The sequence below is a fragment of the Homarus americanus genome, unplaced genomic scaffold (assembly GCF_018991925.1).
Source record: "Homarus americanus isolate GMGI-L3 unplaced genomic scaffold, GMGI_Hamer_2.0 scaffold56333, whole genome shotgun sequence".
NCBI classification, from domain to species: domain Eukaryota; kingdom Metazoa; phylum Arthropoda; class Malacostraca; order Decapoda; family Nephropidae; genus Homarus; species Homarus americanus.
The window spans coordinates 10,043,754-10,059,578 of NW_024734940.1; the positions used below are offsets into that span (position 1 = coordinate 10,043,754).

General features: G+C 43.5%; 1 long non-coding RNA gene across 1 annotated transcript in view; it reads right to left on the minus strand.

The window, feature by feature from the left end:
• Positions 1-2,714: 2,714 nt before the first annotated feature.
• The window catches only part of LOC121870630, a 139,827-nt gene continuing 126,716 nt past the window's right edge, over positions 2,715-15,825 (minus strand). The window contains exon 5 of the long non-coding RNA XR_006089736.1: positions 2,715-2,782. This is a non-coding gene — a long non-coding RNA (uncharacterized LOC121870630). The remainder of the gene's footprint in view (positions 2,783-15,825) is intronic.

Here is a 15,825-nt window from a genome sequence, read left to right on the forward strand (position 1 = left end):
GTTGATGCCTGCAGAGAGGTCGTCATTTTTTTTATCGTGTTGTGTTGATTATAAAGCAAGATACAGTATAGTACACTTCTCGACTGTTGCCACTAACTTTCCCAACTCTCCCTGTGTACGTCTGTCTTAACTAAATTCATCCTTGAGGTCTACGTACAGTATATGCCAGCACGTATGTTTAGTTTACACAACGATGCTCACATGTTTGTAGAGATGTGTGCCTCATTATGTCTGTACAGCCATTAAGATAGTTTACATGATCACAATATGATTCGTCTTTGAGTTAGAACATAAACGAATATTTCACAATGAATGAAGTAACACAAGACAGTTGCTCTCCAGGTAATTGTAACTTGCAGGTAAGGGAGAGGATATTGTAACGTATAATCTGTTTTGCTTTTACTGAATTGCGGCAACAAAAATAAAACAATAAAACACCCGATGTATTTTCCTGACCAAATCAACCGTGGTCACGTGACGTCCGAGGCTGCAGTCCCCCCCTCCCCCCCCCCAGTCTTCCTATTTTAATAAATTTTACTGTCACTTTCAACCATTTATTTTTTTAGAATACGGTCATACATTTGATTCGTTATTACAATTCAAAATTCAAACAAGGGAATGACAGGGTAATCTATTTCTAAAAAAACTACACACATGCCACCTAACGCAGAGCCTTGCATTTGTTTACACCACAATCAGTGCAAACGCAATCTAATGAGTTAGAGGTCAGCCATCCTTCAGCAGGAGCATAATGAAGCCAATAAAAGACTCTCACTTCAACTGTTTCATTACTAATCTTTACACGGGTGATCACATGAAACAACTGGTCATGTTAGGAAATATCTGGGACACTGTCAAGCATCACGGAGTACAGTAGCACCTTTGCCTCATTCTGGATATTAAGTCGAACATGCTGTCCCAGGGTCAGAACGAACTCCTTAATCGTTCGTTATAGACAGGGTGTTGTAGTAGTGGGTCTCTCATGATGTGTTCACGGATGACAGCAGGAAGTGGCCAGTGTTGGTGGATGACTGGTGTTCGCAATGTGTTCGGAGTGGCAAGCTTTGTCATACCAGGAAAGAAAATGTATTCCATTTCCCTCAACAGGATCTCTCCACCTCCCTACTTCTTTGTTTGTGATGCGCTGATTTCCATGGTTCTTTTCTTTGCTCAACCTCAAACGATGTTCAGTCCATTTTTGGCATGCAACCTCATGTACCGGAATAGCTTCATACTCTACAACACGTGGCTGAAGCTTCATCCAATTCCTGAAACCAGTCTCGCGCCCCAAAAACACTTTCCCCGAGTTAAACGGCGACAACAGAAACAGAAGGTGGCATTCATAAGAGGTGAAAATAAAAGCCACTAGCGAGGCAGTCTCTCTCCGTTTGCCAGCTATTGGTCGAACCAAGTTAATACATTCTTACTATAATAAAACATTACATCTATTCTTATGCGTGCGTAGAGCTACAATTAAAATTTTGCGAAAGGTCAGGACAAGTGTTGTATTTTCATTTAGCCGCTGCCGCAGAATTGCATGCGGTTTCTTTCCGTGAAGCCGCGTGAGATACAATCGCTTTTGGTATTTCTCTCACGAATAACAAAAATAGTTCAATGATAGCATTAACAATGTGTATTGCTCTCTGCAGAATTCTTATTTACAAAAAATTCTAACAACACCAGCCCGAACAGAACAGAGTGGTGGTGATGAAGGTTCTCGCTATTTGACCTGATACGGCTTTGGGGTCATAAATCAGGTCATGGAGGTCGTTGACGTCTGTAATTAGCATTCTTCGATGGAAAACTCTTCACCCTACAGCTACTGACAACAGCAGCACCATATAAAATATATTTAAACGAAAGTTATTCAAGGAAGATTGAGAGGGCGTAGTAAGTAGCCCACTACCCCTGCCCCTGTGGCGTCAAACAAGCGGCTATCCCTGGACCACCTTGGACAGCCCCACCCAAGAGCCCATTTTTAGGACTGGGCAATAAGTACTGTGGATAATGTTTTTCCTACTGACTTAGTTTCCAGGCAAATAATTCTTTAGTCTTCTGTTTTATAAATATATTTTACGGTTAAAGATACATTACTCTTACATAAGACTTATTACTGTTATTGACAAACTTAAAAGCTTGTTCGGTTACTCAAATAGTTACTTCGACTCCCAAAATGTCGCCTCCTGCAACGTACCGCGACATGTTTACCAACTTTATAATTAGATGTAATAAAATAAAACAAATGCAAAATTAAAAAAATACGCATCACACCCGCACAGGTATAGAGTCAGGTTACAATAATAAATGACGCCTTAAATAAAGAGTAAATTTTACCATATACAAACTAATATTAATTAAGTTACATCAATAAAAACAAGTTATCCCGATATGACACAAACATCAACTGTATTTTAAACCTTAAGCAGATTATTATCAGTGTTCAGCGTTACGATGATTATAACAGAAAAAGTGACACGCACGTTACCTGAGGTGTGGTGTGTTACTCTCCCCCGAGGAGCTGTGAGCGTTCACTTACCTAGAAAAAGAAAGTCGATAATTTTACCTGTAGTTCATACTATTCACACCTGTAATATCTTTCACTATTCAACTAACAGGACTACAGTCATGGCAAAATCAGTTTTTAGATGCTGTTCAGTGTATAAAGAACGTTGTTCAATGTGGTATAATAACACCAGTAGTAATGTGTTCACCTTGTTCTTCTGGTAGAGGAAAAGTCGACACCCCATGTCCGCACTGCCTCGTGGGTCAGGAGTCTCACTGCCTGAAATACATCATGTGGTTAATCACCAACATTACCTCCGGTACTTCCGAACATTTACACTTATGGTCAATGTTAAGTATAGCTCCGCCAGTTTACACCTCTCTAACGGGATCTTTACTGATATGTTTCTTTAAATACATAGAACATAACTCTGAGGTGTTGGAGAAGTGAACAAAACACAAAACCGTTTGATATTCACTTAAGACATAATAAACTTCTCACATAGGATCCCATAAATGATTAACATAATAAGTAGTGGACAAGCGAAACATATTTACGTTTCTCTCAACAAACAATCACTCCCTCTCCCTCTCTCTTAAACACCATGTTAACAAATAGCCACAAAACTGAGTCCGGCTTACGATTCATTTTTAGTAAAGGGTCAGACACTCCAGAGCCAATAAAACCTACCCTTAACAAAAGTATGCTCGTAACCGGCTGATCAGTGAACGTCCACACACAGGTATATTTTATATCCTGTTTCCCAGTCAATCACAGCCTGAGTCACACACGTCAGGACAACAGGGACATGATAGTTTCAGGATGACACAGTTTTAAGACAGTACAGCACAACCTAACCTAACCTAACCTAACCTAACCTAACCTAACCTAACCTAACCTAACCTAACCTAACCTAACCTAACCTAACCTAACCTTCTATCAGGTAACGTCAACAAATCCATAATCTATCTTTCACTCCTGTTTTGACCAGCACTTACCTCGTTATTCTGGTGGCAGCGATGGCACTTTCCGACACTATGACACTAATGACATTTTCCGACACTCAAACTTTTATGACACTTTACAACACTATAACACTTATGACACTTTACGACACACTATTGTTTTCGAGAAGATAGTTAGCACGATACGACGGCGACAATTGTGCGTTATAGACCTCGTGGTGGCAGACTGGCTGGAAGTATCGATGCAGAACATGAAGCCAGTCAGCTCGAACTGCAAGTCGAAGCAGAGTCGAAGGTATAGGCTAAACTTGTCCTAACTGTTTTGACTGAGCCTCTCTCTCTCTTGCCATCTATATAACTAAATAAAGCATAGTATTTGTTAATGTGATTGTTCGCTATACACGGCGACAGTTTCGAAGACAGAGAACTGAAATTAGGAATCTTTATGTAAACATCCCCGATAATGCTCATGACCGTCTCAATGGAGATTACAAGTCATCTCTGGTCCTAAACCTTCGACTTACCTGGAATCTAAACCCTGACGTCACCAGTGTCTCAGGGTGTTGTCAGTTAACTATTGAAAACTAAATTATGACCAATCTTTTATAGAGAGTTCATTCAATTATGTAACCAGGTCATGCGAGTCCCTCTTAAGAATCGAGTGTACTTAATGGCGGTAAAACGCTCTTGATTACTTGTTTTTATTACCAATCCATCCAACGTCCCGAAACGCGTTGGTTCCACGGGTACGGACTCAAGGGTATTCGACTCACATGCTCCTGTTTGATGATGAAGTGACACATTATCACCTACAGGCCTTACCTCTACCCAGACCATACTTCTACTTCAGGATGCCGAGACTCACTATAACCGACCCTTCACCCCCTCCTTCAGCAGGGCCTTCACTGTGCAGAAAACCCAACTTGTGTACTTATCACCGCTTCTTGCTCTCCGTGGAGGTGATCTGTTCGACCTTGTACCCTCGACACGACCATAGGTGGCTAACCCTAATGAGGTTTTTATTTTCTAATTGTTGCTCCAGACGCCATATGCTCGTTGAAGTATTGTATCGGCCAATAGACAAAAAGTTAATCCATTTATTTTTCGTTTTGGATCTCTCTCAATGCATCATCCTATCGCGTCCATGATAAAGTGAAAAAATGGGCCAGATATGCAAAATTACGTGGATATGTGATCAGCTACAGCAAGATACTGGTCGAGTGACAAGGAGAAAACATGTAATCCCAGTGTAATTAAATAATATCCAAATACACTCTGGATAAATTATACTTTAACACTAAAATATAAAACAAATTTTTCCCAAAGAACAGTTCGTCTTCATATAAAGGAGCGCCCTCTTCTGCTCAGTTACTCCCTTACTTTATATTAGGCCAGACTTCAACATTATAAATCACTGGTCCTGTTTTGGTTTTTTTTAAGTAACATCAATAGGCCTATACCCCAGCCGCGACCTTGCCTAATTATAGTAGGCCCTAGACTATAAACTACACTGTAGACTTATGAATTAATTTTAGGAAAAAAGGTTATCCCATGACAAACATTATTAGGCTAACCCGTCTTTTTAAATCTATATTTCTTGCTACACGTCTTCTTAACAAGTGACCAGAAGTAAAAAATTCGCACCTCCTCCGCATCTCGTGTTGTGTGGCTGACTGCCTTCACGGCCACATGCCAGGCTACATATTTCGTCTGTTTCGTGAGAGCTGACTCAAGTGTTCCCAAGATCACACTTTTCCTTTTAGCAAACTCAGTTCAATTAATCAGAGTACCGTCTTCATATGAGGGTTGGTGACCACAGTCCTCCACTCTAAACGTTCTCGGGCTGTTACTATCGGAGAAATAAAGCAACATTTCATTACAACTCTCACCCTCCATAATTATCATCTCAAGCGTGACTGTTTATGTTTCATTAGCTGGGTAACCTGAACTAAGCTTAACCTTGTAGTCGCCGTACGAACTGTTAGTGAATCATCCATTACCAAGGTCGTATGGACTCTATATTATCTTCACCATAATTGCCGTGTTATTAAATCAGGACCCAACTCGTAGTGCTCGTTTACAAATGGTGGCTGTGAGACTGCGACATTAAAACGTTTATGAAAACATGGCAGGAACCAAGTAAACCCAACATAAATTTTAACTAACTTGATCTAAAGAAATATTAATATTAGCTCATTCGTTTAAATTCATCTAGTTCATGTTATCTTTCATAAATGGTTTAGTGCCATAGTCTGCCTGGCCGCCATTTGTCAACACACCCGCCACTGATCACCGTATACAGTACATATTAGTCGTGATTCTCAGTACTACCAAATAAATTTTTCTTTTGCATACAAGAGACAAAATTTACTCGTTCTTTACCCAAACTCTGGGAATTGAAAGAATAGGTGTTTTAATTAAATACTACTACTACTACTACTACTACTACTACTACTACTAATAATAATAATAATAATAATAATAATAATAATAATAATAAACAGTATCTCTGCTCCTCCTCCAATATAGCTTAAGTGTGCACAAGAGATCATGAGACATAATAACAGTGACAATGTCTTAACGAGGTTCATTTTCCTACCTCAATTATCAAAAGCATATGTGGCGAGTATAAGATTATGTATAACCTCAGTTCAAAGGTCACTATGTATAACTTCAGTTCCCAGGTCAGTATGTATAACCCTTTTCTCAGGGCACTATGTATAACTTCAGTTCCCAGGTCAGTATGTATAACCCTTTTCTCAGGGCACTATGTATAACTTCAGTTCCCAGGTCAGTATGTAAATAACTATTTTGATGTCACAAAGCACAGCCACATATTCTAATTCACACGTCACTTCCCTAGTTCACTGTCCCAGGTCACGACCCCACGTCACTTCCTCAGTTCACTGCCCCAGGTCACGACCCCCACGTCACTGCCCCAGGTCACGACCCCCACGTCATTTCCTTAGATCACTGCCCCAGGCCCCGACCCCACGTCACTTCCTTAAATCACTGCCCCAGGTCACGACCCCACGTCACTTCCTTAGTTCACTGCCCCAGGTCACGACCCCCACGTCACTGCCCCAGGTCACGACCCCCACGTCATTTCCTTAGATCACTGCCCCAGGCCCCGACCCCACGTCACTTCCTTAAATCACTGCCCCAGGTCACGACCCCACGTCACTTCCTTAGTTCACTGCCCCAGGTCACGACCCCCACGTCACTTCCTTAGATCACTGCCCCAGGTCACGACTCTATGCCCCAGGTTCCTATTTCAGGTCAGCCCTTACCCCCCATCCCCCCTTGTCCCACGTGTGTAGTCAGACGAGGCCTGCGTGAACCAGTGTCCCCTGATGGTCCCTTAACCCTGTGTCGTGTGTTGCAGCTCCTCCTGGATCTCCTGGCCCCTGGCGTTCCTCCTGCAGGGAGTCTTCGACGACTTGGTGGACGACCCTGCCCTCCCCGTCAGGTCAGTTCCCCCTCTCTGTGGGGCCTACGGCTTGAGTCCTGAGCTCACCTTGCATGGTATATGGTGTAGCAGTGAACTGTACATGACCTGTTGGGGAATTATATCTGGTGGCTGTACTTCACCGCGTCCAGTTGTAGGAGGTGTTCCTTTGGGCTTAAGAAGTGTCTCTTCTGTTGTGATTTCCTTTATTAATAACCTGATTTTCTCCAGTGCCAGTCAGTTTCATGTATATGGTATTTTAGTCTTGATTAGATTAGGTTTACTCCACAGTGTTGTGCCAATGCCTCAAATGTTGTCCATACTCTGGTGTCCCACTGCCTTATGTTGTATGTTCGTGTCTGCCACAACTGCCTCAGTGAGTTCCTCTAATCTATCATTTTGGTAGGAAGACTTAGGTCACCAGAGAGGGTTCCTCCGCTCATCAGTATGCCGCCATAGTTGTCTAGTGCAACAAAGGTTCTCTAGCGCCTTCAACTTACGTCTCCTAATTTCTTCCAAATTAACATGGGCAGCAAATAAACCAATGTCGGAATATTTGTTAAATAAGTGAGAATTTAGTATTTGCAACTGGCTATTACCTCTTCATCTGCTTCCTTTAACTCAAGCATTTGAGTGTGTTATCTGCTGGCTGTCCTTCGTATGATTCTATGTAAGAATGTAATAAAATTCCCCGTGGGAGAATAGTGAACACTTCCCACGTCTCAAGGCTAAAGACAAACAGTATCCATCCGGATCACGTCGCTGACACGCTGATATAAGGCCCTCAGTGGCCGTGGAGAAGGCGCGTTCCAACACATCTTACTCCACGACAAGGTTAATTATATTAATAGTCGGTGAGAACAGTTCATGACTCCCTCGGTTAACCTACTTCACCAGGTGCTGAGAGACTCATCGCCACTACACGTAGCTTCAGGTCCTTAGCTGATACTTTCATGGTCCATATTGTGAACATTCATCTAATTAGTTCTTAACTGAATCACTGTTTTTTTCAGTGTACAACTTTCATTAACCATACACAGTACAGCTCGCTGTTCCACGTATTTCTACAATTAAATAACATAAACAAGGTCACAATGTATAACTTTGTTGAGCATCAGAGTCACATTAAAGTTACCACAGGTCCTGATAACAGTGTGAGGCTACACAGGACCACTGGCACGTCCTGACGGTGGTGTGGTGGGTGAAGTTAATGTTCCTCTACTTTATGTGTGTACGATCGTTATGTCTGCTGCTCCTAAGTTGTGCTTATGTTCTGTTATCATTATGAAATCTGTAACTACTGTACGTTTGTATGTCTGTACCCACGCTGTTCTTCTTAATTAATGAAAAGAAATTAAGTGATATAAGGAAGGTCACACCGTTAAAACTGTTACAGCGAGACTCTTTATTGGGTTATAACTAAGTTGTGGTTAGGTTGGGTAACAAGGCCACGCCGATCCAAACAATACAAAACACAACTGTACTGTAATCCAAACACGAGTTACCCTGTTTGTGGCTGATGTCGTGTTTGTCGTCTCTGAGAGGGCAGTAGTTTACCTTTGTGTCGTCATCTGTGTCTTGGAGGTATATAGTTGACTGCTGGTGCTCCCCCCCGCCGCCCAATATAAAACTTATGTTGCAAGAGTGATCAAGAACTGCTCTTCACCTGCGCTAGTGAGGAACTTCCGGGCCAGGGGTGATAGTGGGCCAGGGGTGATAGTGGGCCAGGGGTGATAGCGGGCCAGGGTGATAGTGGACCAGGGGTGATAGTGGACCAGGGGTGATGAGTGGGCCAGGGGTGATAGTGGGCCAGGGTGATAGCGGGCCAGGGGTGATAGCGGGCCAGGGGTGAGTGGGCCAGGTGATGGCCAGGGGTGATAGTGGGCCAGAGGGTGAGTGGGCTGGGGTGAGTGGGCCAGGGGTGATAGGGGTGATAACCAGGGGTGATAGTGGACCAGGGTGAGGAGGGTGATAGTGGGCCAGGGTGATAGTGGACCAGGGGTGATAGCGGGCCAGGGGTGATGTGGGCCAGGGTGAGAGGGGTGATAGGGGCAGGGGTGATAGTGGGCCAGAGGTGATGGTGGGCCAGGGGTGATAGTGGGCCAGGGGTGATAGTGGGCCAGGGGGTGATAGGCCAGGGGTAATAGTGGGCCAGGGGTGATGGTGGGCCAGGGTGATAGTGGGCCAGGGGTGATAGTGGGCCAGGGTGATAGTGGGCCAGGAATAGTGGGCCAGGGGTGATAGTGGGCCAGGGGTGATAGTGGGCCAGGGGTGATAGTGGGCCAGTGATAGTGGGCCAGTAATAGTGGGCCAGGGGTGATAGTGGGCCAGAGGTGATAGTGGGCCAGGGGTGATAGTGGGCCAGGGGGTAATAGTGGGCCAGGGGTGATAGTGGGCCAGAGGTGATAGTGGGCCAGGGGTGATAGTGGGCCAGGGGGTAATAGTGGGCCAGGGGTGCAATGGTGAGAGCGGGAAGGAGGAACTGAAAAAGAATTTCTTCGGCATGTCAGTCAGTCACTCAGTCAGGCAAAACTTTCACAAAACCGACTGACTCACCCATGAACTACAAACCTATTACGACACATTCGTATACACATTCATAACTAACTGTAAATAAGTAAAGATTCAACTTGCTTCTAATCTATCAAAACACTCTTAACTCTTTACTGATTCCACGATAAATCTGCTCCCTAAAACTCGAAAAATTACTCAAAACACTTACCCCATGTATGTCTTATCCCATTAAGCTACCAAGAGTCCTTCTGCCTAAACATACGAACACAAACCTAGAAGACCTTATGTGACCTGACACCCACCTGAGTCTAAGGTATTACAGTGGTGGACCTTCAAACACATATAGGGTCTTTTAGCTGGGGCGTGGGTGTTGTTTTGAGTGAGACGCTGATGCACACGACAAGGAGGGAAAGAATGAGGGAGACAGCAGGGAGGGAGGAGGGAGAGAGGGAGATAAGGATAGAGAGGGAAGGGAGGTAGAAAGAGACGGCAGGGAGGGGTGGAGAGAGAGGAGGTAGAGAGGGAGAGGGCAAAGAAGGAAAGATGGGTGGAGAGGGAGGAGGAAGGGAGAGAGAGCAAGGAGTGAGAGAGGGAGAATGGAGAGTAAGTGACATAGGTAAGGGAGGGAAGATGGAGAGGGCAGGGAGGGAGAGGAGAGTGTGTTGATGTGTGTGGGAGAAAGAGTGTGTTCTATATGTATGTATGTCGTGTATATATGTGGCAGGTATAAGGTGTCGTGTGGAAATGGTGGAAGACTGTGTGTGTGTGTGTGTGATAGGTGGGTGGGTTGGTGTTTGCGTGGCGGGGTGAGAGTTGGAGTTGGTATGTGCGTAGACGGAGTGAGACTTGAGATGTTATGTGCGTGTGAATCATATATGTAGATACTGTCACGCATATATGGACACACACCTATTGACACACCAAAGCTCTCCCAAGTCACAAAACCAGCAACGATAACTGTATACTAAAACCAGTGTGAGATTATATGTCTCACCTCTCCGTCCTTCTCTCACCTGGGCTCCTCACACACAACAAAAACAATATACAAAGAACAAAGACGTGATGAGCATAGACTTACTAAAAGCCCGCCTCTATGTATCAACACACACACACACACACACACACACACACACACACACACACACACACACGCTTCTCTGCCACCATTTCGATCAATACATAAAAGGTTTAAGTACATTTGTTTTTATGATATTATAACCACCTGGGAATTATCATACCTATACATATACGTAAACCTGTATAGTAGGCGAGAAACAATGTGACCTTATAACTTGAGATGAAATATAAAGATGTGAAGTGCGAAACAATATGAAACACTAAATGTGGCTTGTGTCTATGTGAGTGTTTTAGGTTTAATGTTAAAACAGTGTCTTTACAGTTTTAAAAGTTCAGTAAGGTTGTAATAATATTATTTTGGAAAGCCAACACTGTACACTCACGGTCAAAAGTCCTGTCGCCTCTACGGATGCATCACGAACCCTGAAATTCAAACTCATGAACCCGAACCAGTAGAAACGGATGGATTAATTCTGCCTACGGATGCTTCGGATTCACGAACCTCAATCTCGGGGTTCGTGGTGCAGCAGGAGAGGCAACAGGACTTTTGACTTTGACTGTATGTGTACCTCGAAATTCACAATACAGCTCTTATCGCCCACCTTCTGACGCTGCCACGACCACCTAGGAATTCTAAGTTCATTATCAATGTATAGACACTGTACTGTACATGTTGAGACAGTGTTATAATAGCTGGTGTCATTTATTGAGTAGTTTCACTGTTGATTTTTGTTGTTGTCTCCGCCATGTCACTCCTACTGGCTGCATGTTGGTCTGCCTCACTACACGAATGTATAAATAAGTCAAACTCCCAACTGCTCCGCCTGTAGTACACAACCTTGGTAACGATGCTCACGATGTTGTTCAAAATAGTGTACTGATTACGTTAGTGGGAAGCCTTTTTTTACTTAGTATTATATTGTGTTTCATGACCACGTGACCTGAAAACATGTTACAAGGTTGTGTTTGGTGATTCATATAACGATCACAGCCAAGAATAGTCTGTACGTGTGAGTAGGCAGGCAGACATTGTGACAGAGAACGGGCTGCTATTTTAACAGTATTTTTCAAGTCACTGTTATATACACAAAAAATATATATATATATTTTTTCTAAACCAAATTTTTTTACTGACGTCAAACGACCTTCGTATCTTTATTAATTTCCTTATAATATATTTGTCGCATTTTTTAATACTTCATTAGTGTTACCATTATGCTCCTCATTAACGTGTGTATAATGTAACATATATATTTGTTGTGGTTATTTGATACATATAACTTTACTGTGACTTAGAACAGAGATACGTTGGCAGAAAGTTGACACAAAACCTCAGGGCGACCAACTACGTCAGGCTCTACGATAATGACCAAAGTGACATGATCCGCTCGCGTGTGATTCTTTCCTCCCCTCTGTACTTCTGATGGTCCCAGGGAAGCTCTTTGAATATGTTATTTAGGACATTTCCATCACAAAGATTTTACTGTCGGTGAACTGTACACCGGTAGTTGTGCCCAGAGTTCTGAATAAACTTCCCACATCTTAACAACTATGAATCAGGATTTCACTCTATCATGTTGCTGATCTTTCTCTATAAACTTTGATACTGTAACATCTGTATCAACCCGCCCACTAACCTCCCGCTTTATCTTTAGGTTCCGCAACTGGAACACGACGCTGCGGCTGAAGGGAACATCACCGTCCAGGATCGTTGAAAAGATCGTGGAGCGCAGGTCACCTCAGCCCTCCCCCAGCACCTCTCCATTGCCCCCAGAGAACCACCCAGGCCCTTGCTGCCACTCTCACGCCATCCTCCAACGCTCCCCCGTCCGCCACCAACGGTGTCGAGGACACACTGCCACACACTGTGCCTGTTGTGACGGCCAAACCCGGTTGTTGTCACCAGCAGCAAGTAACGTCTGTAGCTCCTCGCCAAAGACCAACGGCAAGTGCTAAAGGCGCGGCCACCTTGAGTCTCTGATCTTCCCTCAACTACTACAGCTTTAATACCTTCTTCAGTATGTCTGTGGTGGAGGTTCACACCCCCAGGTCCTCCTCCAGGGGCGGCCCGTCCCATCACAGGAATTCATGTGGCTTTTCAATCGTGTTTGTTTTGAGAAATTTCGTGAATGCAAATGTGTGAATCTGTTAAATATGTTGTTGGCGTGCTATCATACATACACATACACGCTTATATATATATATATATTAACTCATACATTATATTAAATATTAGTTCCCATAAAGAGCATAATTTATTTTCTTATTCATATATAAATATATATAGAGAGGTCCTGAATATTACTGTATAGACATATGCAATGTATTTTGTGCTTCCTCGGTGCCGTGATAACACTTAGCGTATACCATAACTAATATTGGCAGCTTGTTGATCTGGCGTTGGCAACCATGTGTGACGGCACTATCTACCTGTACTGTGTGTGTGTGTGTGTCACTTGTGCCAGGCAGGTATTTGTAGAGGGGGTTTAAGGCAGGTGTTTGTAGAAGGGTGCCAGGGAGCTGCTTGTAGAGGGGTGGCAGGCAGCTGGTTGGGGCCAGAACCTGAGATTACATGTAGACAGACACCTAAATAATACACAGAACCTCACTCAACCATAAACTGTACAACACACGACATAATTCTTACACAGTTAATACCTGCCCAGACACAACACCTGCCCAGACACAACACCTGCCCAGACACAACACAACACCTGCCCAGACACAACACCTGCCCAGACACAACACCTGCCCAGACACAACACCTGTCCAGACACAACACCTGCCCAGACACAGCACCTGCCCAGACACAGCACTGCTCCAGACACAACACCTGCCCAGACACAACACCTGCCCAGACACAACACCTGCCCAGACCCAACACCTGTCCAGAACACAACACCTGCCCAGACCCAGCACCTGCCCAGACACAACACCTGCCCAGACACAACACCTGTCGACCCAACACCTGCCCAGACACAACACCTGCCCAGACACAACACCTGTCCGGACCCAACACCTGCCCAGACACAACACCTGTCCAGACACAACACCTGCCCAGACCCAACACCTGTCCAGACCCAACACTTACCCAGACACAGCAGGCCCCACAACACCTGTCCAGACCCAACACCTGTCCAGACACAACACCTGTTAAAACCTTTCAGCTTGATGTTAATTATCTTCGTAGTAAGTTAACTTTGTCATTATTTTGATTCAACAGTGAGAGTTAAATTAATCACAACTCCGGAAATAATTTACATATATAACCGGAAGAGAGAGATACAAGTAAGTGATAAGGAAGATAATCAACAAGAGCCTGAGAGATAGTCAACAAGAGCCTGAGAGAGAGTCAACAAGAGCCTGAGAGATAGTCAACAAGAGCCTGAGAGATAGTCAACAAGAGCCTAAGAGATAGTCAACAAGAGCCTGAGAGATAGTCAACAAGAGCCTGAGAGAGAGTCAACAAGAGCCTGAGAGATAGTCAACAAGAGCCTAAGAGATAGTTTATGTCTCTACAACGTAAATTTGTTTACAAGTTGATTGTAGTTTTTTGACTGAATATTTATTTTATTTCTTCTTTTATGCAAGTAGACAGAGAAGAAAAATCCTGAATGAAGAATTTTTGTTAGGTTAGGTTAAGTTAGGTTAGGAGAGGTTAGGTTAGGATAGGTTTGGTTAGGTTAGGTTAGGTTTTGTTAGGTAATGTGCTATAGTTATTGGTGAAGTTGAGTGATTCTGGTAATGTTTTGTGATGCAGTAGAGGCAACGTGTTGGTGAGACGAGTTGTAGGAAAGTCATTTGTATGATATTTGTCCACCTGCTGATGGTAATTGACCTCTGGATGGGTTAGTTAAGTAAAGGTGAACAAGAAGTAGCCCTAAGTTACGTAAGGATGCCCTCAGATGTGGCTACAGGTATAGGGCGACAGAGCACCAACTGACAGGGAAGGCTTGACAAAATTCCTCTTTCTAGTTCCGTCAGTGAAACAAAATCTTCATAACATCGTCTACCACATCTTAACAGGACCACAGTATATACACTTAGGTCGTGGGTGCCGGTGACCTCACAGTGGTAGCAACCTTCACCAGCATGACAAAATTTGAAGAGTTTGGTGTAGGTAATAATGGTGAAGAACTTTATCCTTAATCACCATTACATTATTAATCGTATGAGTTAAGTAATTTATCAATGGTCAATCTATTCTCCGATGTGCTTTAAAAAATATATCAACCATGAACACTCGAGGCTTCCGTATGTCGGTAACATTTGTGCGTGTACTGAGAAATTTAACAACACTTCTTAAGTATTGTGTTGAGTGCGGCCATTACAGGAGTGTATCCGAGGCTGGGCTCTCTTTAGTGTGTCCGCTGGGCGAGTAGGAATGACGTAGGATTTTTATTCACAGGATGATTGTTCGGTAAATATATTAGGGCGTTTCTTTTGTTTGGTTGTTCATTACGTTCATATTCGTTGACGATTTTTTATTCACATCCGATAATGGTTGTCTGTGAGCCTGTTGTTATATAAGTTGTTTAATGGCGGCACAACTTGGGCAATATCCGTCACCTGGCCTCCGTCACGGACATGTTTAACTCCCATATAAGATCGTGGTGTAGCCTCGACAACACAGAGACGGTACACTGACACCAATAAAAAGTCTCTTTGGAGATAATTGCACTGGACAAAATCTCTCGACTTCACTGTAATTATTCCGTAGACAAAATGACAGCTAGACCAGTTTCTTAGTTAAAGTGTTGATGCTGTGTTAGGTGAGCCGCCGTACAGCCCACAATGACAACAGCTTCCCTCTCTGGCCACAGACGGCGTTATCCCCTGCAGCTGTTCCTCTTGACAGAAACTAAATTGAATTTCGCTATCACCTCTCCCGGCCATGTCCCTGGCCAAACCTGAGATAAAATGTGGGTTATCTTCCCACAGTCCCGCTGAGGACGTTTGGCAAGGCTAACGATTGTGACGTAGAGACGAATAAGTTTACATATACTGTACAGTATACGTGGACAACGACACATACAGCAGCAGGTGGCGCCGGGGCCCACCGAGGCTCCACTCATGTGTTTCTTTTCTAGTGATTGTAAAAATTAATAGAAAAATGACATACATAAATAATTAATAATAGTAGAACAAACACACATAAACAAAACTAGACTCTTTATTGTGAGAATTAAGGGAAGAATATTACTTTACTAACGTCCATGTCTTATATTGTACAAGACTGAAACTGTTCTTCAAACAGTTATTGTTTATTATCTTGTTCTGTGGCACTCCACCCCAGACACTCCACCTGTGGCACCCCA